The sequence below is a fragment of the Anas platyrhynchos genome, chromosome 10 (assembly GCF_047663525.1).
Source record: "Anas platyrhynchos isolate ZD024472 breed Pekin duck chromosome 10, IASCAAS_PekinDuck_T2T, whole genome shotgun sequence".
Taxonomy (NCBI): Eukaryota; Metazoa; Chordata; class Aves; order Anseriformes; family Anatidae; genus Anas; species Anas platyrhynchos.
This window is the reverse complement of record NC_092596.1, coordinates 24,663,290-24,687,241: the sequence shown is the minus strand read 5'-3', so window position 1 is coordinate 24,687,241 and position 23,952 is coordinate 24,663,290. Positions and strand designations below refer to the sequence as shown.

The 23,952-nt window shown below is 45.2% G+C and overlaps 2 long non-coding RNA genes across 5 annotated transcripts; one reads left to right on the top strand and one right to left on the bottom strand.

Annotated features, from left to right (window-relative positions):
• Positions 1–233: 233 nt before the first annotated feature.
• Positions 234–21,676, top strand: LOC119717814 (uncharacterized). 4 transcript variants are annotated; one of them, XR_011811861.1, is made up of 6 exons: positions 234–366; positions 9,939–16,960; positions 18,045–18,150; positions 18,393–18,547; positions 18,713–18,800; positions 19,509–21,676. It is a non-coding gene; the product is annotated as an uncharacterized lncRNA (long non-coding RNA). The 4 variants fall into 4 exon arrangements; XR_011811860.1 differs by having other exon boundaries at positions 18,713–19,439; positions 19,616–21,676; XR_005268117.2 differs by having other exon boundaries at positions 18,713–21,676.
• On the bottom strand, positions 19,277–23,882 carry LOC119717815 (uncharacterized). The gene is made up of 3 exons (XR_005268118.2): positions 22,853–23,882; positions 19,621–19,837; positions 19,277–19,414 (listed from the first exon to the last, which is right to left on the bottom strand). It is a non-coding gene; the product is annotated as an uncharacterized lncRNA (long non-coding RNA).
• Between the last annotated feature and the right edge of the window lie 70 nt (positions 23,883–23,952).

Here is a 23,952-nt window from a genome sequence, read left to right as displayed (position 1 = left end):
CGTCAGAGCTAAAGTGGACTTCTAGTGAGGGGCCTTGTACGTTTAGGTCACAAAATGCTGGCAGAAGACTGAAGTTATGGATGCTGTGAAATAACATGAGAAAAGGACTCAAATCTTGATGATCTTATGGGCCTTTTCCTACCTACCTGATCCTATGATGACAGCTGTCAGCTGTGGCAGCCCTCCTCAGGTGGGCCTGCGTGTTTCCCCCAAACAAGCTGCACCTTCCTGCCCAATCAGCCAGGCCTTATCTCCCTGATCCCACACCCCACAGCTCCTTTGGCTCCTGTTCCTCAGTGTGCTGCCCTGCTGCTGCTGCTCCCAGCAGGCAGTGAAGCCCAGTGTGCCCAGCTCTGCTAGAGAAAGGTGAGCTTGTAACCACAGTATGGTTTATTCTCTTTCATTTGTGCCTTTCCTCCAGTTTCTTGAGTTGGTCTCCTACCCTGCAGGAGAACAGACAGTGATGAGTTTGCCTTAGAAAACTGAAAAGAGCAGATGTTAAACCAGATTCCTCTGGGTACTGTTGTGAGAGGTACCAAAAGGAATTCTGGGGAAGCATAGATTTAGAGAAAGTTGGGCACTGTCAATTGCCACCGTGGACACAGCTGGGTAGCAGAAATTCAAGGACTGTTTGTTTTGCCTTGAGCCTCCAAGAGCAGGTTTTAGATGTGTTCTGGGAAACCTCTTCTTGTAACTAGAAATGAGTTTTTGTTTCTTGCTTGATCTCTAAAAAAGAGCTGGCTTCCACCCCTCAGGCTCACAGTCAGGACTGAAAGTTGATGTGATAATTTTTCTTCAGTTCCTCTTTTAACAGGAAAAAAAAATCTCAGCTCTTGCCCACCAGATGTCTGTTTCTTCCTGGAAGGCTTTTTAACTCTGTATTTTAGCCTTTGCAGTTCTGGAGCCTGACTGTGAACATGGTCACTACTGTGATTAAATATGGTTTTGCCTTTTTAAAATTTGCTGGAGCTGGCTGGGCTTTCAAACAGCAGTTCCTAAAGCAAGGTACCTAGCAACATGAATTTTGTTACGTTCTCACTCTAGGAAATTCACATTGTGATGTACTGATGTCTCTGATAATTAGCATGTGTGTATAAATGTCAGTTCAATTTTCTGTGTTATCCAAGATTTTCAAATGAACTGTATCATCTTGTCCTTCCCTATGATAGTAGGAAAAGACAAAATTAAAAATAAAAATAAAAAGTATTTTAAAAAATACTTGTCTATTAAAACACTTCCCCTGACCTGCCACCCTCCCCAACTCCATTATCATTGTGGTACCTTTGTGGCTACCTGAAGAGGCAAGTAACCCCAGTATCACTCTAGCCTGTTTGCTAAGGCGATGCATAGCGAGGCATTCATGTTTCCTGTAAAGCACCTTGTTTTTATATTAGGCAGCTCACACCTGTTGCTTGCCATAAGATCTCAAGCCATATTATTTAGTAATGTCCACACAGTGGTATCTGTACAGAACTTTACCCTGCCAGGGCTCCCTGCAGGTCTGGGGTGGAAGTGGCCTTGAGCACCTTTAGCAAGTGGTAACTGGATCTGTTTGTGCTGCTGGTGGACCTGGTGATTTTGGTTTTGGCATCGCTTGCTAGAGATGAAGTGATCTCTAACCAATGTATGGGGCAAAAGTAGGGATCCCAGGGGGTTCTGCTATTCCTCAGCAGCCTCTTCTGTTGCAAGCTTCCCAAAAATGCCTGGGGTAACTTGTCACAGGGAGTTAAGGCAGGAAATGAAAGTATTAAGAGCACATGAAGCCAGTATGCTAATGGTCTGTCACACAAGACTTGAAAAATGTTTTATGAAAACACTTGTTTCACTGGAGATCTAGCCAGAAAAAGGAATCATCAGCTGCCATGTAAGAATCGATTAAAATATAAACAAGCATTATATATAAAAAAAAATATTTTAAACTGAATAAGCCTCAGGGGAAAATTTTCTATAAGAAACTTAAAATCATATTTTATAATTTCCTTTTGTGGACACCTTGTTTTCTGCTTGTTTTTTCTTTTTTCCCTTTTTTTTTTGTATAGCTTTGTATAGGAATCTCTTGCTGTTCTAAGCAAAGAGCTTGTGTTTCTTTCATTAGGACAGGCATGGAAAAGCTATATTTTTTCTCCCTGTCAGTCCTCTGGCGGCATGAGTTAAGGCTTCCTATCAGGTTGCTGTAGCCTGATCCCACCTGTGGGTTCATGTCACCAACTTCATCACTCCCAGTTTAAAGATTTTTTTCACTGAGTTAGCATGCCTACAAAGAAATAAATTAATCCCTGTTGTAGATGCACCTTGTTCCTCCTCTGCCCTTCTTGTCCCTTGGAAAATTGCTTCCTCCGGTGCAGTCTGTGTAACCAGGCACTTGCCCCAGTTTCCTCCCATGGATGGACAATTCTAAAGGCTTGAGAGACACAGCAGCTTGGCTATATTGATTCTGAAACATTCAAACTTGCTTTTAATGCCTTTGCTAATGAGCCTGCTGGCCTAGTATGATCGCCTATAAACTGCTTCTTTAACCTCTTCAGGGAGCACTTTGTAAAATAATGCAGGCCCCAAAAAAAGGTTTTGAAGTGTAAAATACTGAAACAATGTGAAGAAAGGATTGCAAAACTACTGGTGCTTTGCTAGGCCCAATGAATCATAGAATGGTTTGGTTTGGAATGGACCTTAAAGAACATCTAATTCCAACCCCCTGTGCCATGGGCAGGGACACTTCCCACTAGATCAGGTTGCTCAAAGCCCCATCCAGTCCGGCCCTGGTTGTTCACGGGAAGATTGCCAGATCTGTTATTACTTGATTTAAAGCCTATTAAAACAAATATCAATGAGTTCTAAACAGGGATTTAAAAATCCTTATAAAATTTTTCTGTGATTATGCCAATGGAGAAAAGGAATCACCTTGCCATCAGTGTCAGCAGGCATCAGATACTTCTTTTTAACCAATACACGCTATAGTAATTCTCTTGGTTAACGTGTCTTGAGTCCTCCTGGAGGAGAGGATGCTGCAGCAATATCCCATCATCATTCGAAGTTTAAAACTGAAATCCTAGCTCTGCTGATGGTGGTGAAACAAGCGGTATGAAGATTTACTTTCCCTTTTTAATGTACCTTACTGATTTGCCAATTATTAAATTTTAGTAAGAAGAAAGCAGTGGTTTAAAGTAATAATAAGCAGTTCTAGAAACAGTGTTGTTGGTAGAGTCTTCAACCTTATTGAATAAATGGGGAAGTCTAAAAGATTAGCACTGACTGTAAATCTTAAAACCTTGCCTAGCATCTTAAATGTTCAATTGACAAATGAAAGTGCAGTTTAGAAAGGGATCTCAGTATAGAAGAATGGGTTCAAGAAATTTGGAGACAGTATGAGAAGACAGAAAAAAAGTCTTTCCAGAAAGATGGATGTCACCTGGAAGAATTAAGAGGTTTTTTTAAGTTCCAAATAAGCATGTGTTTGTTAGTGCAAGCTGCGACAACATTAAGGTGGCAAGAAGCCCATGAGGAATAAATAGAAATGATGCTGTGAGCACGCAATCAGCTATGAGTCACCAGCATTCCTTTGCTACTCACATCATAATGGCAGCAGAACATCTGGGCAGTGTAGTTCTTAAAAGGGCTGAGCATCTGCCAGATCAGGCAAGGGAAAAAAAAGGCATTTTCACGAGTTGTTCTAAACCAGGCACGAATTCTTCCCTGTGCTCTGAATCAAATATGAAGCAACATCATTCTTTAGTTCCGTGACATTTTAGAAAGCATGATTTCCAATTATTCCCTCTTGAAAATGTGTGCATATGCACATGGTTATATGTAAATAAGCATAAAAGCCTCATTTGAAATATGTCCTTCATAGATACTAGTAAGAGTGGCGGAACTTTTCTAAGTTTGCAGAAACTAGCAGAATTAGGTCACAAATTTGATTCAAGATCTTATATGAGATTGGATCACATTTTGGCACTTGTTGCAGTTACCACCCTTCCATGATGCCTTGCAAGTTAGAATAAATATATACTTAACAGACCCATCTGGGACTTTCTGCTCAAAGTCAAGCCCAGAGGCTCTTCAGTGGTATCACCAAAATCTCCCTCCCCAGACTGGATAATCAGATTTTTTTTTTTTTTTTTTTCAGTTTCTGGAGACTGAGAAATAAAATCCAAACCAGGTGCAAGGAAATTCTCTGCTCATTAGCAGCTTCACCTGCTGTCATGGTCTATTTAACTGCTATTCCCCCTCAGTAAATCACAGCTTGCTGAGAACACTACAGGTACAGATTTGTAGTGAAAATGAGCTCATTTAAGTAGTGAAGGAGTTAATTACTGGTAAAATAGCCAGAGTTAATGGAAGTAAGCATGGGTCATGTGAAACTGAGAGGGTGTGTGGCAATCAATAAGCTGGTGTCAGGATGAGGCCATTAGGGCCTATTCTACCCAGATTTGGAACTGCCTGCATTTTGGCACAGGATCTTTTCTGGAGACAGGTAAAAGTTTAGCTGTTTTTGAATATTTTTAGGTCAAAGTCTTGTAAGCAGTTGTGCTATTTCCCATCCTTCCCATTACTTGAGGTGACCTTCCCATAATGATCCCCACTTCTCCATGTGACTAGTGGGACCTTGTCCTTTCTGGTCCCTTCTTCCTATTTGTTTTGTCTCCTGGTGAGGCTGAGCTAGTCATCCTAGGAACAAAGCCATGAGGGGGAGGAGGGTGCATTTTTCCTTGTCCATGATTAATGGACAGTGTGCTTGGAGCTAATAAGTGAGATGAGTCTTTAAAACAACATTCATCAAAGGAAAGAGCTTGTTGGTTGCTAATTTATGAGGGAGAGTGATTACCCTCCCTCCGTGGGCTGTTAATCCAGAACTGACTCACTGACTAAAATTGTTTAAACCATAATATTCCTGAAGTATTACGTTTCAGATTGAGGCTTAAAGGGCCAGGAGCATAACTGGCTGACACCGTTATGCATGTGTCCTCATCTATCTCGAGGGAGTACTGCGGCAGCAGGAGCAAAGCCCAAAAGCTCCGGTGGTAGAGCATGCCTCTCTGGTTCTCCCAATAACCCCAGTGCTGTTCTCCTTCTCCCTCTTGCCACATGCTTTGCACATGAAAGCCATGCACTTTGAAAAGAGGCAGTACACTTAGGAAGTTGGTAATTTGAATAAAGGCACAGAAAAGAGATTCTTTTCAGTGGTGTCTTCTGAGTGGCTTGGCCAGGTAAGCTTTCATAAGGCACACCAGCCATCTGCAGGCAGAACTGGAGTGATTATCACAGCTACACTCACACCCAAACTGTGTAACTAAATCATTTGCCCAGCAAGGGGAAGTTGTTCTCAGTGGGAGGATCTCCTCCCAAGCCCAAGGAGACTTTGGCCTGCGAACCTTGCTTCCTTGAAGAGTTCCCTTGCCTCCAGCAAACGCCCACACAGGAAGACTGCCTGAGACAGGCCCTCCTGTGGAAAGCTCTTCTACTTTATGTGGAAACTAAAAATCATCTAAAAATGAATCAGTTACTTAGCAGTCTAGTAGAGGACTAATCGTCTCTCAGCACGGCCACCTAAGTAGGAAGAGATGCACACACTCCAAGCTGGTGCAGCTGAGCCCTGTGAGCATCTCCTCTGGGGGCAGTGAGCCTCCTCTGCTGCCTGAGGGGTGGGGACAACACTAAGAAACACACGGTCTCGCACAGGAATGTGCGTGGCATATGCCTGGGACCTTGGCAGGGGCCGTACAAAGACTTGCTTTTATAAACCCAGCCCCAGAGTTTCTATTCTGGTTGTCCCAGTTGAGTGTCCGGGCACTTGTCCCAGGAGGAGAGCGCTGGCGAGCGAGCAGCAAGAAGGATCCGTGCCGGTTCGGGGAGCGCACCCCTCAGCCCCGCCGCACAGCCGGTGCTCAGCCTTCAGCTCCCCGTGCGCGGACGGGCCGGGATGCCCGGCGGGACGCCCCCGGGACCCCCCCCGCGGGGCGCCGCCGCTCGTCCTGGAGCGCCGCGGCCGGGCCACCAGGTGTCACCTCTGCGCCGCTGCTCCCCGGGGCCTGGCAGGAGCTCACCCGTGGGCTGCGGGGGGGGGGGAACCACCCCAAAAGTGAGCTGCACAGACCAAGCCTGTTAACTCGTTCCGTTTCTGGAGCTCTCGGGCCGAACGCATCTCCCACAGAATCTGCAGCTTCTCCGCTTCTCGCTCTCCGTTTGTTGGTTTGCTGCTTCCCTGTTTCCCAGGCTCTGATCCATGCTTCTCCAAAACTGGGTTTATTCAGGTGCTGAGATGTGTGCAGTCCTGACTTCTGGAGGTTTCCATCCAGCCTCAAAGGCAGCATCCTGGATAGCATCAGGAGTTCCTGTTTGCTGCCTGGCACGTCCCGTTCAGCTGAGCATAGCCTGCAGTGCCGGCACAGAGAGCTGGAGGCAGATTATAGACTTGCACTCTCTGTCATGGTTTCCCCCTGTATTTGTATAATGTTTAGCAAGCAGTTGTTAGAACTGCCTACATCCTAGTAATTCTGTCAACTTGGAGACAAGTTTGGATTGGTTATGCAGTTGCTAAAATACAAACAAATATTAAAAAGGTCAAAGAAAAATACAGGCTTTGTAGAATGATCAGAAAGATATATTTTTTTTTTCTTTCTTTCTTGGAGTCTTCCTCAGGTTTCTGCAAATGCTTAACAAAAGTTAAAGGTCTGAAAATGACCCCAAAACCGCCATGAGTTACATGCTTGGGTTTCTTGATAGCCTGTGAATGGAAGCCTGCTGTAACCCAGTTCTGCAATTATTAATGCGATTTTAACTTTCAGTACATGTCAGGAAAGCATTTAATGTCTTAATACTTCCTCTTGATAGTGCTCCCAAATTGACCCTGTGATCTGCTTCTACCTTGTCAGAAAAGATTGGTGCAAAACCAGTGGAGGGTATTTGTTTTCTGTTTGTCTCTTTGGGCTGAAGGTGACAGCGTGGGCCTTCCTTTTGCTGTGCTCCTGAGGCAGAGCCACTTCTCTGCTTCCCGAATGCATGGCTTTGCAGTGAGCAACTCTGTTCTTGCTTCTCTTTCTCCAGCAGCAGCTGAAGTTGCTCAAGGCCTTTAATTAGGTACAAACTATCTGAAGTTAATCATCACATGGGTAAGTAAAACAGAAAAACACGCTTCAATGTTTTCTGGGCCTGACTGTTACAGACTTGGGCTGGGAACACAACCCCAATCCAGTCTGCTCCTGGTCATTTATGAATCCTAAAGGCTGGAGAAGTCTCATTAAGTCCACTCAGCCTTCTGCAATCAGTTAGTAACAGCATCTTTATGGTGATTTTTTTTACTGGTAAAGCCATACCTCAGGCTACAAGGAAACTCTTCTAATGGATGCATTTCTTAGAAAAATAAACACACACCAAAAAGTGCAAAATTAATTAGAGAAATAAAACCCCCTCTGAAATAAAATGGGAGAAAGAGAAAAGAAAAACTAAGTGGCTTGCTTATACAATGTGGTAATTTTCTTAAGTCTGAATAAAAATTTGTCACTAATGACAGAAAAAAAGTGTACCCTAAACTGTTGTGTACACTCTTCTTTGCCTTTTGTTATAATTGCAGGCTGCAGCATCCTATGTGTGTGACAAAATCAATGCATTGTACAAACAGTTTTTCAGGGTTATTGTACGTCACAGACTGAGCTTGTCCAGAGCTTCAGAAATATCTTTACTGACACCTCCTCAAGCTGAGTTCTAGATTTTGGCAATCCAGTCTCCTGTGAGCTGAGATATGAGTTTCCAGTATATGCAGCATTAAAAACGGATACACGCCGATTGCTGAGAAGCAGCACTTGTTTTGTTCCCGTGTCAAGCATTGTCGGCACGTTCTTTGCGACTCGGCTGCATGACAGCTGGGAACCAGCTAACTGCTCCTATTTGTCAAACATGTCACTCAGCAAAAATAAAAACAGCTGAGAAAGCCCTGGCTTCTGGGAAGTCGGCAGATACCATCTCTGCATGTCAGAGCCATGACTGTGTCAGGGAACAACATTATCACTGTACCTTGGCATTGTGCGTGGAGCTCTCATCAGCCGGCTCCCACTGCGCACAAAACCCTTGGTGAAGGCAGAGCCATGCAGATGCTGGGCAGCCCTGCGCTGCTCAAGTTGCTCCTGCACCCATCCCACCTCAAAGATGTCAGAGGTGGAGCCTGATCATGCATACAGTGTGCTCTCACCAAGAAGGGGCATGGTGTCATCTTCAGGCTGATGGAAAGGGGCACTGAATGCAGAAAGTCTCAAGACTTTGCTGCCAGTCTGCCTGATAGAAGAGTGAGAGAAGGAAGACTTCTCTTACTGTCTTAATGCCTGAAGAATCCCAGAATTTATTTTTAAAAAGGTTGTGTAGAATTAAAAAAAGAAAAGATGTGAATACAATGTGGTGTGGGACTGTGTTGGCTACCTGGAGAAGGACAGCTGGGGCTTGGGATACTGGCAACAGGTGGACCTTTGAGCTCATACTCCCACGTTGACAGATTCTCCCTCTTTGTGTTCAGCAAATCACTTTATTTTTCCACTCTCCCCTTTCTGTAAAGTGAGGTTAACGATAGCAATTTCTGTGCTTCACAGGACTGCTGGGTAGGAATTAACATTTGCCAAATAATGAGACATAAAAGACATGATATTAATGTGGAATAAAATTGCTGCAGAGGAAATGCATTTTTTAAATTGTTGGGATCTCAGGAGTGAAATAGCTGGGCATGATGGGTCTAGACTGAGGAATAAGAATTAGATCTCAAAAACATTTGGGAGTTCATGTAATCTGGACTGGAATGCCTATGGCTAAAGCAGTAAGAGCGTGGGGTTGTCTTCAGGGTACAAAAAATGTAAATTCTTTCACTGGAAATAGAAAGGAAATCCTCACGTTAATGGGACCCTTAGGTAAAGGATCCCAGCAATGGGTGCTTTTTTTTGTCTTCCTTTTTGAGTTGGCAAATTAATATTAAAACTCATGATTTTAAGATAAAAATTCATAGCAGCAGACAGAAGTGATCTCCCTTGCTCTCTACCTCCCAGCCACAATGTGGAAAGCCTCATCCAATGTTTATAACGATGCCAGCACTGAGGAAGATAAATGAGGAATTTGTATTGTTGGACTAGATTGTGTGTTTGTCAATAATTCCGAAGTAGTTCCTGAATTAGTCTATTATTAATAATCTATTTTCACCATAATTGGGAGGACAAGAAGTTCTAGCAGGCAATGCATGAGACATACAGGAGAAACTGATTAAAACAAAGCCAGAAATATCATCATACTAGAGTTGTGAGTCAGATCCTGACCTTTCAAATAAGCACCACAGCGAGACAGCTCATGCGGCTGGGATGCCGGTGACCCAGGTGACACTAACTGGACAGCTCAGCACGGCAAGCTTTTAACGGAGGGGGGAACTGGGAAGGTCACACAGTGACTCTGGCATGGAGGAGGCACGAGGGGCTTTGGGAAAGGCTCTCCTGGCCCAGGGCCTGCCTCCTGCCAGGAGACTCGCTATCCAACTCCGAGCGGGTCCTCCTGTGGGGCTGGGGAGCAGTGCCCTCCCCAGCCAGCCCTGGCTTGAGACTGGTCCATGCCTCCGGAGCGCTCGGCTGTGGTTCTGCAGGGGACAGCAGCCCGGGTCAGGCCAGTGTCAGGCGCTGCAAGGGGCAGGATGAGTCCCCGGTTCCAGCAACAAGTAGCAGAGGCATGCCATGGCAAAGTGTGGATTTGGTAGGAGCAGAATTCTGCTAATGCCCATTTGGGTTCTCCTCCTAATTTTGGCTCAGGATCCAGACTTTCACCGAAGTCAGAACTGACTAGTCTGGAGTATGACTCAGGCCATAGGCAGCACAGAACTACCAGCCCCTCAGCAAGCCAGGATGTAACCTAAGCCTAACCCTCAGCCTGTGTTTCTCTCAAATTTGTGCCTCTCCTTTATCCCTCTTTGTGTTTTGTGCCAGCCATCGCCACCAAAGTGCCCAACAGGATCCAGGGCTGCTGTGTGCCGGGGGTTTTGCCGTGCTTGCCCTGCCAGGTCCTGCAGCCCCAGAGGGATGCAGCGAGCTCTGCTCCCGGCGCTGCGGCAGACGGGAAGGAGATTCCAAGCATGTTAATCAGCGGAGCTGCTGACCTTATCCCTTCTGCTGCAGGAAAACATTTTCTATTGCTCCCTCTTAACAACGACACACTGCCTCCCTTGTTCAGTCACCGAGGATCTCCACAGAGGCAGAGAAGAAAGCAAGAAAGCCCCATCTTCTCCATGAGCAGAGATCCGCGGGGTCCTGCATATTCTGTGCCGAGGCCTCCTTTGGGGAAACTTTGTGGTGCCCGAGTCCCAGCTGCTGCTGCGGGATGCTGTGGGTGCTGGAGAGCTGCCAGCTCCAGCAGCCCTGGCTCTGGCCCCGCGGCCCCGGGCGCTGCCCCGGCGTGACGCCCAGGCAGTGCAGGGGATGCTCCAGCACTGCTGACCCAGCCTCCAGGGAGTCGCTCGCCTGCCTGCCCACCCACAGCCCGGGCATGCAAAGAGGGTGAGAGCTTCCACGCCTTGGACCCAGGGCCCGAAGCTGTGTTATCCGTCGCCTTGCCTTCCTGTTCCCCAGGGAGCTAGGCAGATAGCCGCCTGGCTTATGCACACAAAGCCTTTAAAACACACAGACAGCTGCTGGCAGGAAAACAGCGTTTGTCTGTATGAATTCACTGATAAAAAGCTAAGTCTTTTCTAAGGTCATGGGCAGCGGAGTTGTCATGTCACATCCTACTATTTATTCCTCCACAGCAGCCCTTCACTTTCTGAACATGCAGAGCAGCAATGCCTCTTTCCAATAAATTAGCTCTGCTCACCAGCATTGCTTGGTAGCAGCAACAGCCAGCAGGCCAGGCTCCAGCAGCAGGAGCACGAAGAGCAGCAGCACATGATCAAATGGTGCGGTGATACCCGGGCAGCCTGTGGTGCTTTGCTCTCACTGAACTGTGGGAGTTGCTGCCTGTGCAGCTCAGCAGTCAGCAAGGCCTAATCAAAAGCTAGGAGGTGGAATGAATAATTAGAAAATTGTCTTCATATTTAGTTTCCAAGACCAGAATTACTCGCCTTGCCTGGGGTCTGTGGATGTTTGACAGGGATCATGGGTGTTTCATGGGATCATGGACACAATTTTCTTCCTCCGAGGCAGAAAATAGCCAGATAAAACAAACAAAAGATACTGCTTGCGTTGATTCATGAGGAAACAATTTCCCTTCTACTTTAGCACCATACCAGCAGGAAACTGGAGGGCAATACACCACAGGGGCATAGAAAATGACACTACATACAGATTTCCTGGGTGTTAGATAATTCCTTGATGGCCCTAAAATCTGTAAGTAGGTTTACACTGAACAATATGATGTAGATTAAAGATATTTGTCTTAGTCTCTAGTAAGCTTCAACACAAGAAGGAGCTTAAATCATAGAATCATTAAGGTTGGAATAGACCTCCAAGATCATCTGGTCCAACCACCCCCTCTACCACCAATGTCACCCACTAACCCATGTCCCTCAGCACCTCGTCCAACCTCTCCTTGAACACCCCCAGGGACGGTGACTCCACCACCTCCCTGGGCAACCCGTCCCAATGCCTGACTGCTCTTTCCGAGAAGAAATGTCTCTTGATTTCCAATCTAAACCTTCCCTGGCACAACTTGAGGCCATTCCCTCTAGTCCCATTTCTAGTTTGTATCTACACCTTGCAAGTGGCTCTGCTTTTGAGCCACTCGACTCAAGTTTCAGTCCCCGCATCTTGAAGCACTTAAGAGTTTTAATAGCTTAGATTTCACTTTGCAACTAAAAGCCTTATTTGCTACCTGTATAATTGCCTATTATTATCTGCTTTTCAAGTCACATAGTGGTTTCTTCCTCCTGTGAATCTTTCCGTAATACCTCACTCCTCTGTCAGTGACAAGGCAGTTTCACAACTCTGACTTCTCTGAGCATAGCTCCTGTACTCTGAGAATTCAGTGGCATTTGGTTATGTTGTGGCAGCTGAAGCAACCCTTTTTGCCACTGCTGACCTCAGTAATTACCCCAATAAATGACCTGAAATGCTCAGAAAGGTGCTATGTAGTGATTCTTGAACGTGCTGGTTCTGAACTCATGAAAATTCAGCCCTTTGGGTTGAAGGCTCCCATCAGCTCCCATTCGTGGAGACAAAGCCTCGTGTTTTCTGGGTCTCCTGGTTGACTCTAGAGTCTATGGCTCTGGCTTTTAACAGCAGCTGCTCAAATAATCCCGTTCTGTGTTTTGTAAATATTCAGGAGAAGAAGTCAAAAGATTGTCTAAACAAAGTGAGTGATTTTGCTTTCTCTGAGAACTGAGTAGCTGTTAAACTGCTTCTCCAACAATTCTCCAACAGCTCCAAAATATTTTTCTCCCCTAGTGATCTGTCTTATTATTTCTGAGCTGCTGTGTGGCCACGAACATGATGATGCAGTGAGTTAGACCATCCATTTCCTGTTTTCTCCAGCGTTGGGGACATACTATCTTGAGTAGAGTGTAGCAGAATGTGTTGGTTTGGTCGTAAGAGTGGAGATAGCACAGGGAAAGATAGCAGAGCACTATTCAAACTAATCCAACATTAAAGATGTTGATTTGCATTAAAAATATGTATATATAATTGTAGGTCTGTATTTGTTTCCTTGTTTCTGCTATGATCTTGCTTCAGTAGTGAAATAGCTTGCAAACGGAGGTGCAAATTTAACAATTTGTTACACTCCATTGCCCACCGCCCTAAAAGACAGTAAAAATTGCTGAAAACATCCTGTTTCTAGCAGCCCTCAAAGGAAGTCATAGATGGTCTGCAATCTTGAAGGGCATTCTGATGAATACGCAGATTAGCTCTTCTCAGTTACCCTCAGTTTGGAATTTTGGAGTCATGGTCATCAATCTCTGTGAGCAGTAACTAAGAGAGCAGTAAAAGCAAAATGTGCTCAGATATAGAAAAATCAAAAAAATAATGAGAAAGTTGGGTTAGAAGGCAAGAAGCATTCATGGGTAATCTTGAAGGGAACTACCAAAGGATCTGCACTCCCCATCAGCAGTACAGCTTCCTCCTCCCTTTCTGCACCCTGTCCAGGATGTTCATGCTACTAACAATGCCCACTTGGTCATCCTTGCAAGCTTCTTATGTATTTTTATAGATTTTTCAAGAAACTTTTTTCTGTCTCCTAGGTTGTGAAGAAATGGACAGTCCTTTAGTACAGTTAATGGATGAAGCACGTAGGAACTGGGATAGGGGTTTTTTTTGGCATTTTAGTGACATGAATATTCAGGCTGTCCTGGGACATTCACTGGAAATCTCTTTTCTACCAAAGTTCTGAGCTTCCTAAGAATCCAGAAAGAGTTTACAAGCAGCAATTCAAAAAATGTTTTCATAGCCTTTGAAGAGCCACCCTGTATCTTCTGGTCCCCTTTTATGTTCGATACTTGTCAGAGCATTAAGATGAGTATTAATTGCTGAGCCCTGTAGGAAATGGGAGTGTTATGATGTGGTCTATAAAGGAAGATCTCACATATTTCAAAGCACTCGAGAAACAGACAAACCCAGATAACAACATCAAAGCTGACATTATGTTCTTATAAAATACACAGCATTTGGTAGAGGAAGAAGATTTCATAATATAGTTGTGTTTCTGGAAGAGAATAAAATACCAGTTTGTGAACGTTTCAGAGCTGCAAGAGCTGCACTGTTCACAGCCCCCAAGCTCAGTCATCAATCAAAACTCTCTGGAAGAGCAGTTCCAGCAGTCTGATGGGCAAGTGAGCAGTGAGGAATTACACCTGGGCCAGGGAGGGTAAACTGGTTCAGCCGGGCATTTGCCAGGTGTGTGGGAGGGGAGGAATTTGCAAATGCTTGCCAGGGACTGGAGTTGACGTTATCTTGAAATGATTTTAAAGTTCTTTGAAGTACAATTACACTTAACAGCTTTTCATTTTAATGCATTGATTTCTCAAAAGTAGGTATGAGCTAACCTGGAGAAAAAATAGTGTTTAATCTAGATTTGAAATTTTGAATCTTTATTGTCTGTCTCCAGACCAGACCAGGGTCTCCATGATAACATCCAGTAGTGAGATCTACATACAGATTGAGCCTCAGGTTTTATTTAAAAACTAGATACTTTGGGAAAAATAAAATAATAATAATAATAAAAAAAGACTAACAAGTTTGAAGAGCAACCAGTAGAAACTCCATCATGACCTGGTAGCTCATCTCCAGAAAGCAACTGTGTAAAGTGTTCATTAAATAAACATTATCCAGCTCTGGTGGAGAAGCAGCAGAAGTCCCAATGGAGAGATAGTACTGAATTACATAGATGAAGATTATCATGAAACAGACACATAAACAGCATGGATTCATATTGCACAAGAAGTCTACTTGATTGCTGAGTCTTTGGCTGTGCAGTCCTAGCAAGCACTCCACCAAGGCAGTTCTCCTGTGGGTGTAATTGCAGATGAGTCTGGAACAGCTTGGAGCCTGGGGTGAATGTAGTGCTCAGAAGCTGTGATATTTCACAGCTTTGCTGCAGGAAGCTAAGGACTGCTGGTAAGCCACTACTGACCAATAGTCGGTCCTGGAGCACAGCGCTCTCTGTGGAGCAGATCAGCTGCCAGGTCTGTGGCATCTGGTCTTTCAGAAGAAAAGATAAACTAATATTTTTAAGCTGTAGAATGGTATTTATTTTGCTCTTTCTATTGCCCACACATTCACATATCACTTTCTTTCTTTTCGAAGTCTTCTTTTCAAGCTCTTTTTCAGTGTGTAGGATCCCAACCATATACTAAACAGAAAAGAAAGGAAATCACTTGCTGAGCAGCCTTGCAGAAGAATGTCATGATCTAAAGTGCTCACCCTGCTTGCTGCAGTAAGGAAGGTATCCAGGTGCCTATGTGGGCCACTTCCATCACTTTATTGCAGTCCTGATGATTGGCTGGAGCAGAAATCTCTGGCTGGCATGAGTAGGAGAGGTGAAGAGCTGCAGCTGCCTTGAAAGCTACCTGCAGCTTTAGCATATCTTTTCTGACAATGAGCTTCTCACACATGGAGAGGTTGTCAATTCACCATCACTTCAAATGCAGGCAAAGCAGAATATTGGCCTATCTTTGTTCACAGCCCCATGCAACTGTAACAGCCGTTTCTGCACCTTTTCTTTTTTGAGATAAATAAATACTAGTTCCTGAATCAGAATTGGAGAGCTTAGACTGTAAAAATAAGCAGATGGCAATAGCCCAGAGATTTATCTGTGCTCTCATATGAGGTCTCCAATGTTGACAAGAGATGACTACTTTCATAACAGAAGGATTTTAGGGTTCAATTCCATAACTCAGTTTAGGCTGGTCTGAGTCAGGCTTTCCTCCGTCTCAGCAAGCGACATCAGTGACCAGAGTAACTTTTTTTTTTTTTCTTCATTTAGATTATACCCTGTTCATTAGCACAAATGAACTGAATGGAAAGAGGAAAATTGCTCCCCAGGCCCTGCATTTGGCAGTGAATTTTCTATATAAAAAGGAAATGCCTGTCTCTTCAGCTTTAATTGTTCATATTCTTAAGCAAACAAAGAGAACATAGTAAAGAGAGGTTCACGGTATTCTTCCTCTGAAGCCATTCATGTGCCTCTGGGAAAGATTTGGCTTCTGTGCTTGCCAAGCTAATCAGTGAAACAGAAAACACAGAACATTAATGCACATTTTAATCCCAGGCACTGCATAGTCACAAAAAAAAAAAAAAAAAAAAAAAAAAAAGAGAGAGAGAAAAAGTTTGAAAGATAAATCCACCTGATACCCATGACTACTTGACACTAAACATAAACACCTTGGACTAGAGAGAGAAAAGCAGAAGGGACATTTCCCATTTTAGTACCAGCAAGGACAGGAATAACAACTGGAAGAAGAATGGATAGGACCCAAGTTCCAGGTTGGACAAGCCCCAAATACACAAATTAATCCATCATCCAGTGTAATTAAGCATCACTGACATGAGCAGTGGGTTGCCAGAGCGGCCAGATGAACAGACGATGTGGCAGGCTTTCCACAGGTCTCAGTGTTAGCCTTGGCTCTGCTTGTACCGTGGATAGCATAAAGCCGACCAAAGGCTTTGAAATCCTGCTCCACGTTTCCTCTTGGGAAGGGCTTTCACTTAGCAACTGTATCTGAATCCTGACATGGCGTGGCTCTCCCTCACTTTGACAAAATATTTTGTGGCTGTGGGTTAGGTGTTTGGAGACAGGCACTGTGCGATGCACACAGTGGAGAAGGTCAGGCTGGAGTGTGGGGCAGCCTCCCCTCTCCTTCCCTCTCCTCCCCTTCCCAGCCCCTGCTTGCTTCAGTTGTGTCCCGGGCAGCTTCCCTGGAAAGACGGGATGTGCCATGAGCAGCAGCAGAGGTGACTCGCCTCTTCTTGTGAGCAGCTTGCAAGTGTTGCAAAAGCAAGAAAGAGTTTCCTAAGTTGTTCTCACATCTAGAAAAGGAGGAACCCTATAGGACTGTGATTTAGATCAGCCCCTCAAGTGAAAGAGATGGACGCAGGAAATCAGCATTCCTGTGACATCTTCTTGTATCGAGGCTACGGCCTCAGACAGGACTAGCAGCCTCTTATTTGCCAAGCACGACATCCAGCAGCTGAGCAAAGCTGCCCCAAAATCCAGAGGAAGATCAGAGAGTTTCAAGAACATTTTGAAGCTTCATTTGACATTTCCCTGGAGATAACAAATCTGCAGGTGCTGTGTGCAGGGTCATGCCCAGAGCGCCCGTCCAGGCTGCAGCGGCCAGGGGCTGGGGTTTGCTTCCCAGGACGCTCAGGTGTCACTGCAGGCACCCGTGGAGCCGCACGGCCACCGATCACGCCAACAGCCATGGGCAAACTGAGACTGTGTTGGGAACTGGAGATCAGCAGCTGCTTGATCCCCGAAACATGTGGAAGCCTCGGCAATTCTTCCGAGATGAAAGCACTGCGAACAGGTAACAGGCAGTAAACCTTCATATATTTTCGTTCTGCTTTGCATTTGTTCCACAGTCCTGGTTCCGGAAGATTTCAGATTAACTCCACAGAAGCAGTATTTGAGTTTCCATTTGAGTAAGTTGTAGAAACTATTGCAGATAAAGGAGCCTAGATTTACACATGTAAACATGTTTTGCCCAGTAATTGGAACTTGGAACAGTCTTCACAGAGTATGCTGGCTGGCTACTCTGTACAGCCACATGCTAGTTGGGTGGTTTGCCTATTTATTTGTTCCCTGGATTGTTTAGGACACTGGATGATTCTGCATCAGGAAGGAAAAAATGGCAAATTACTACCTTGGCCACAAAGTATTACAGAAATCCGTCCCTGAATAGCTCTGGAAATCTTTCTGTATTGCTTGGTCCCAGGTCCAGAGGTCATTTTCCAGTGCTCTCATTTAGCTCCTTAGACCTGAGATTTTGAGGCTGCAATTTTCCCAAGCACTGCATTTTGCAAACACACTCAAGCCCCGGAATTCTTTGCCTGCTTAAAGCTGTAGAGATGTGAGTGTGGTGCAGCATAGCTGTATGTCTGAAACAGCAGTATTTTTCAGCAGCTAAGGCCAGCCCCTCAAGTAAGTTCCAGCACTGCTCAGCAAACCTGAGGCTTTCCCTGACATTGAAAAATGCCCCTCTTTGCTTCTCTTCAGTTAAGCCAGTCCTCCTTTGCTGCAGTATTTTCCTGGACTGCCATGGAGAACATCACAGCCTGCAGCCCTGCTGCCTGCCAGTGTCCTGCACGGGCTCTCCTGCTTGTTGCCCTGGGGCAGGCAAAGCCACCTGAATTCCTTGCTGCCAGGTTTTTGTGCCCCTGGGCTGTCCGGGCTGTCCTGGGCGCGCCATCACATGGTGGCTTCATTTCTTCAAGAGCCTTTGGTGAGAAATCCAGCACGTATCTTTCTGGGGACCCGAACTGGCTGTACGTAGTGGGTCCTCCTTGTCCACACTGCCTTCTTTAAGCAAGAATGTTTCTCTAAAACCAAGGCATCCAAACATTTCCTCTAGTCAATCACCTTTCTCCACGTGTGTTAATTTTGTTTTTCAGGCTGCCTGGAAGGGAAGCTGGACGTGCTGATTTGAAGTGACTGGGATTGCCCCTGGCTCTTGTTTTAGAAAGGATGCCACATTTGCCATTTTGTGTTCCCTTGGTGGTAAGACAGGTTGAATTTACAAATTAAAAAGCACAGTAATTAGTGTTTTTGTATTTGAGCACTTTAGACCTTCTGGGGAATTACTGTTTGGAGTATGCTCTTCAGATTTCATTATTGTAACTTCATAACCTCTTTTGCCTGAATTAACTGAAAACTAAAAAATAAATGCGTCAGAGTGAGTGACTGACAAAAACAAATGTCCCTTTCTGATTGTTTTTGCTTCTGCTGCCACATGTTTGCAGGCACAGAGAGCTGTACCACTCACCCCCCCCTGCTGAATTTCTGACCCGCAGAGGCTTTCAGCTGCCCGTTCTCCCCACGAGGCTGTGGCTGCTTCAGGCATTGCCTGCTGCCCAAAGCCCTCCTGAGCCACAGCTCCTTGCACAGCTGCCCACAGGTACACTTGTCACCGTATTCAGGTACCCATACCAGGGGCCCGAGGGGTGCTTTTGCCCAAGCAGAGCTTGGAAGGACACTAATTGCTGCCAGCTTCTCTGTGGGACCATCCTTTGTAAGCTAATACATTTTTTTTTTTCTTTGTCACTTCTCTTCCTTTTCTCAGAGCTGCACAAAGAGACAGAGATTTGAAATGAATGCACACGTGGCCACTACAGCTTGAGCCTCATCTTCCTTCATTCCTCGCTTCCTCAGTACGTGAGTTATCCCAGCAAACCTATCACAACTTCAAATCAATCCAGGAGCAGAAATAATGGGCAAATGCAGGATGCCCTTGTTTAAAGGCAGGAAAATGCACAGCAAATGCTGAGGTGCTACTGAAATTTTTCTCACCTTGTCAGATGCATCCAAATCCCAGTTAATCAATTTGACTTCCTGGATGATGAGTGGAGAGGTGTAAATGAGAGGTCTCCGCTGTGTCTTCTGGTCTCTAATGCTTTGTCAAGGGCTCAAGGTGGCAGGATTCCCGTTACAGACTCTTGCTGGCAGAGTTGCAGCTCTCTGCCCTCAGATCCACAAGGCACTTGTAGATAGGCTTGGTTTTAAGACTGAAAAGTGAACAAGTTTTGAACTTCTCATCAAAGGCAACACAACTCCATGTGAATGCAGAGAGAAGTGTGCATCTAAATGCAGCTCCTGGATGGTCTCAGCTGAACTTGAGGGTCTCCTGCTTACTGTGTCTGTATTTTCACAGACAGACTAAAAGCAATACGCACAGGTTGGTGCACCGAAGAGCAGACTGCTTGCAGAGGTGAAGAAGTGTACAGTATCAGTATATGTACATGACACAGTAAAAATCGCCTACGTTCTCCATTCATTGTCAAGTCATTTTTGTTAGCAGTGAGTTTTCAGTTAAGGAAAAGATGGTTTGGGTTTCTCTTTTCTGTCCTATATTCCAACAGAGATTATGAAGAATGACCAGATTTAGCACCTACCTAAGAAGAAAACTTACCCTAAGGCGCGTTAAAGGCTTGGAGACTTCTGGAGCCAAAAGTCTACCACAGCAAAGGATACTGCATTCTTCAGCAATGTCAGGGTGGCTGCTCTTCCCAGAAATGGGGGCTGTCCCTGTGGACTGCAGAGTGCCTACCAGTGCAGTGAGCTGCGCTGGCGTACCCAGAGACTCCAACAGGACTTTGCTGTCTGCCAGTGTTATCTGCTGGTTTCATACCACAATGGATATCATGTGGCCAGATGTCAGATGGGAACCGAACACACTGTCAATGGCAGTCTGTGTGATTTTAAGGAGATAAAAAGGAAAAAAGAAAAAAATAAAGAAAAAAATAAAGGCTCAAGATGCAGACCCAAGAGGACTAGCTAGACAATACCCATCAGCTCAGGGAGAGGGAAGATTTACAATGTCATATTGGTTTTCTTTGTTCTGTCACCCAAATCTTTCAGCTGAAAATTCAAGGACTATCAAATCCATTTTAAAGCCTTTCTTTTCCAGCCACTCTGAAGTTCCATTATTAGTAGCTATTACGTACTTGCCATTTGTGTTTTGAATAATAAAGTCTAAATTGTAACAGTCCACAGAAAATCAAATGCAATTGCTATTGCATTGTTGGTCTTTTCTTGTTTTCTTTCTTTTTTTTTTTTTTTTTTTTTCTATTGAAGCCCTTTTTTATAAGACTTTTCCCTCCACCCACTTGCTTATGATGAATGTAAGTGCTCTTTAAAATATATGCTAATGGAAGATTTTAATCTGAAATAATGTGTCTGAAAGCACTGTTCCCATTTATATGGACAGCTAATGCTGGATCATACTCTGACCCTGGGGAAACTGTGCCTGAATATCACTGGAAGTTTAACTTACAGTTCCTGCCACCTGAATTTTAATTTGACTTAAGACAGCAAATGGATTTAAAATTTTGTTATAGTTTCTGTTTTGAATTTGAAATATCAGTTGTTTAGATATCTGACATTTTTATCCCAGGTAGGCAAAGCCTCCACACAGCTCTGTCTGGAGGGAGGCTTGAAGTCCCTGCTTTGTGAGCTGAGCTCAAATGGAATAGTAATTTGAAGGGAAGTGGTCTGGTGCAGAAGATCTTGCCCTGCAGTTCAGAATTTGTTAATTCAATCCCTGGCTATGCTGCCATCACCTTATGTAAACCTGAACTGGCTTTTTAAATGCAAGTCTCATGAGGGAGAAGGGGTGAGTAACCTACATGTTGCCCATCTGTATACATTAAAAGGTGAATGCAGGTATCATGCATGGTGATAAATATTTCAGGGAATTGGCTATGCCTTTTGTGCCTCGAAATATGACGATGATAACAGAGCAGACATCAATATTTGAGAGCAAAAGGAGTTTTCCTGAAGCTGGTAAGTTACAATGCCTCTGTACCTGTGTATCATTAATTCATCAGTCTAGAGGGCATCTAGCCCTCCAGGAGACAAAATGACCTTCTGACATTTAAAAGTAAGACACCAGAAGGAAAAATATTGAATGCCTTTAACATCTTCAGTCTGCAAAGTCTCCACAGAGACAGGCAGGTAACTTGAATTTTGCCCAAGAAAAAAATGCAGAACACTTGAAGCAAATTTATTCCACAGCACAGCCACTCCTGCTCCTAAAATATTTTCTGGTAGGCAAAGAAGCGGACTGGTGTCAGAATGACATGGAAGCAAACGCTGGCTGCTCCATAGGGTGCCGGAGGGGCAGTGGGGCCAGCAGTTGGTGCATGGTCTGGGAGAGAGCTTGCTGTGAGGAAAAAAAAACACAGGAACCTTAAAGCCAGAGCATGACAAGTTGCATTAATATGAATTATTTCAAAATAACTTGATTTAAATGAAATGTTTTAAACAGTGCCTTTGGAAACATGGCTGACTTGTTTTAGTCTCCACTTGGATTTCAGGTTGCAGTCTGAGACCTTCAGTTCATCCAGAAGTTCAGGCACACGCGTGAACGTCAGGTGCAGCAGAGCACCAAAACCTGTGCTAGCTCTGAAAGCCACAGACAAGTGCTGTACTGGGTCAGCTTACCAAACATCTCTGGACGGGGACATGCTGTGGGTTGTGTGCTGGCTGGCTGAGGTGGATGTGTCAAAGTTAGCTATCAGGGAAGTGCGCAGAGTGAGTGGGGTGGAGGAGGTGGACTGCTTCTGGCCAAAACTCTTCTTCCCCCTTCACTAAACGGGGGGCAGTCGTCCTGGGCAGGAGTGAAGGCCGGGGAAAGCAGCAAGCATCACCCAGCTTCTGGCCCATCCTCAGTGCAGAAACGAAGCAAGCAGTAAGGCATAAGTAGAAAATAGCAGGGCCAGCTGCAAAGGGGAAAGTCACTGTCCCCAGTCAGGAGGGCTAATAAGGATTATTGTTGTAATAGGAATACTGGAGACAGTGACTGCTGTGCTTCAGGTTTTCATTCTTCAGCAAATGAGTGCTAGACTGTTTCAAGAGGTTCTAGCACATATATGTAATTAAATAATTTGTACCTGAAGAAAGATAACACGCCTGGGATTCTGCTGGGAATTTGATTGAACTCAAAGCTTTCGTCTTGGAACATGCTTGCAGTTAGAAAGCAAGCAATAATGTGTGTCAGGTAAGACAAGCATGAGAAGATAATGAAATGGCTCTTGAGATGCAAGGGAATGGCCAGCTTCCATTGCGTGGTAACACAGAGAAAGCATGACTTTAGGAAAGAGAAAAAGACTGCGCTTGGTGCTGGCAGCCTGAGGAGAGGAAGGTCCCTGGGCGGCGGGGGAGGCAGCAGCCCCGTGGCCAGGGCACCGAGGTGCCACCACCAGCGAAGGACCACAGCTTTGCTAACAGCCACGTAATTCAGACCCCGAAGGGCTTGTCAGGCCTGGCCGATGTTTGCTGTGTGTGGAGATTATTTCAGCTTCCTTCAGCTGAGATCGCAAAGTTCACCTACAGTTAGGTGGCTGACATCTAACTTAATTTTAGTTTTTATGTATCTTTATACAACTGAGTGCTTTTTTTTAAACTAAACCCATTGCACAGTGTATGATGAAAAGTCTGCACTGTGTATGATAAAAGTCTGCAGCCATGGACAGAATCAGATCATAGGGGAGACTGGAAGTGGACAGAAAGCCAAACCTTTTTTTTTTTTTTTTTTAAATAAGATGTAAGCTACACGCAGGGTGGAAAATGAGAAAGACAGTAATCTCCACTTCAGAGATATGTCTTCTAAAATCTTTAACTGAAAACTAAGCTGCCTTTATGTTTTTGCAAATCTGTGTCAAAATCCATCAAGAGGGATCCAGGCATGGGAAAAAGCACTTACCTAAGAAGAATGCATCAGTGCTGCAAATCCACTAAGAGCCCCACTTCAAGAATTCAGACTTGGAGATTTTTGTGATTTTTTTTTTTCCTTTCCCATTAATTACTTTACCAGCATCTCTGCGCAGCCAGATGCTCCATACTGAAATGTCAGTGAAGGACCCTGTCCGTGTTCGATGCCCACCCCGTGCCCGCTGCCCCAGCCCCCTGCCAGCAGCCTGGCCGCAGGCTGTGCTGCAGCACCTGCCGTGTGCTCACTGGGACCGCACGCAGCCTGGCTCTGCGCTTCCCAGCCTGGGGACTTGACCCAGAGCCCAGTGAAGACAACGCAAAGATCTTCATTGAGCTCACTGGTCTTCCAGTCAAGCTTCTTGGCAACTGCCTTTCAGAAAGGTGCCATAGGCACTGAGTTTCTGTGCCAGCTGGTCTGGGAATCAACGTGTGGAGGAGACCAAGCTTTATCCTTGGCATCCGGGGCTGTGTGTTCTGGCAGCCCACACAGAGGAAGGCACCGTTCTAGCTCCTGTAAATGACTTTTGAGACCGACCAAATCTCTTGGAGTAAGAAGAAAAGAAATCTTGTTCTTTTTTCACAAGAACTGATGAACAGCTTCTGTTCAAAAGGAAGTGACAATTTTACTGCACAAGCATCCTATCTGCTTTTTCTTACACTTTCACAGTGAAAGCATAGCATGATCCTTGTAAAGGTAATACAACAGCACGAACTTCACTCTTCTAAATGTCACAGAGGAACACGTGAGTTATGCTTCCCATAGAGCTCTCTCTATAGGACAGTTCTGTCTTTGGACCTCTCCTTTATGTTCCTGCAAAGCACACGCGAACCCACGGCACAGAATAAACCAAAGACTCGCTAATCCCCGGCGTTGCTCGCTACCTCCACCCGTACATGCCGGGAGATGAATCGTGTGCCTCGGCGCTCGGGTCCACCCGGCATCCAGCTCTGCAGAGCCGCGGGCTGCCGGCAGAGCAAAAAATCGGTAAATGCTGCGGGAGCCGGCGGCGGGGAGCGCCCGCTCAGGGAATGGCCGTGGCCGAGGGGGCTGCCCTTGATCCAGCCCGGGCACCCCCCGGCTGCCCCCTGCGC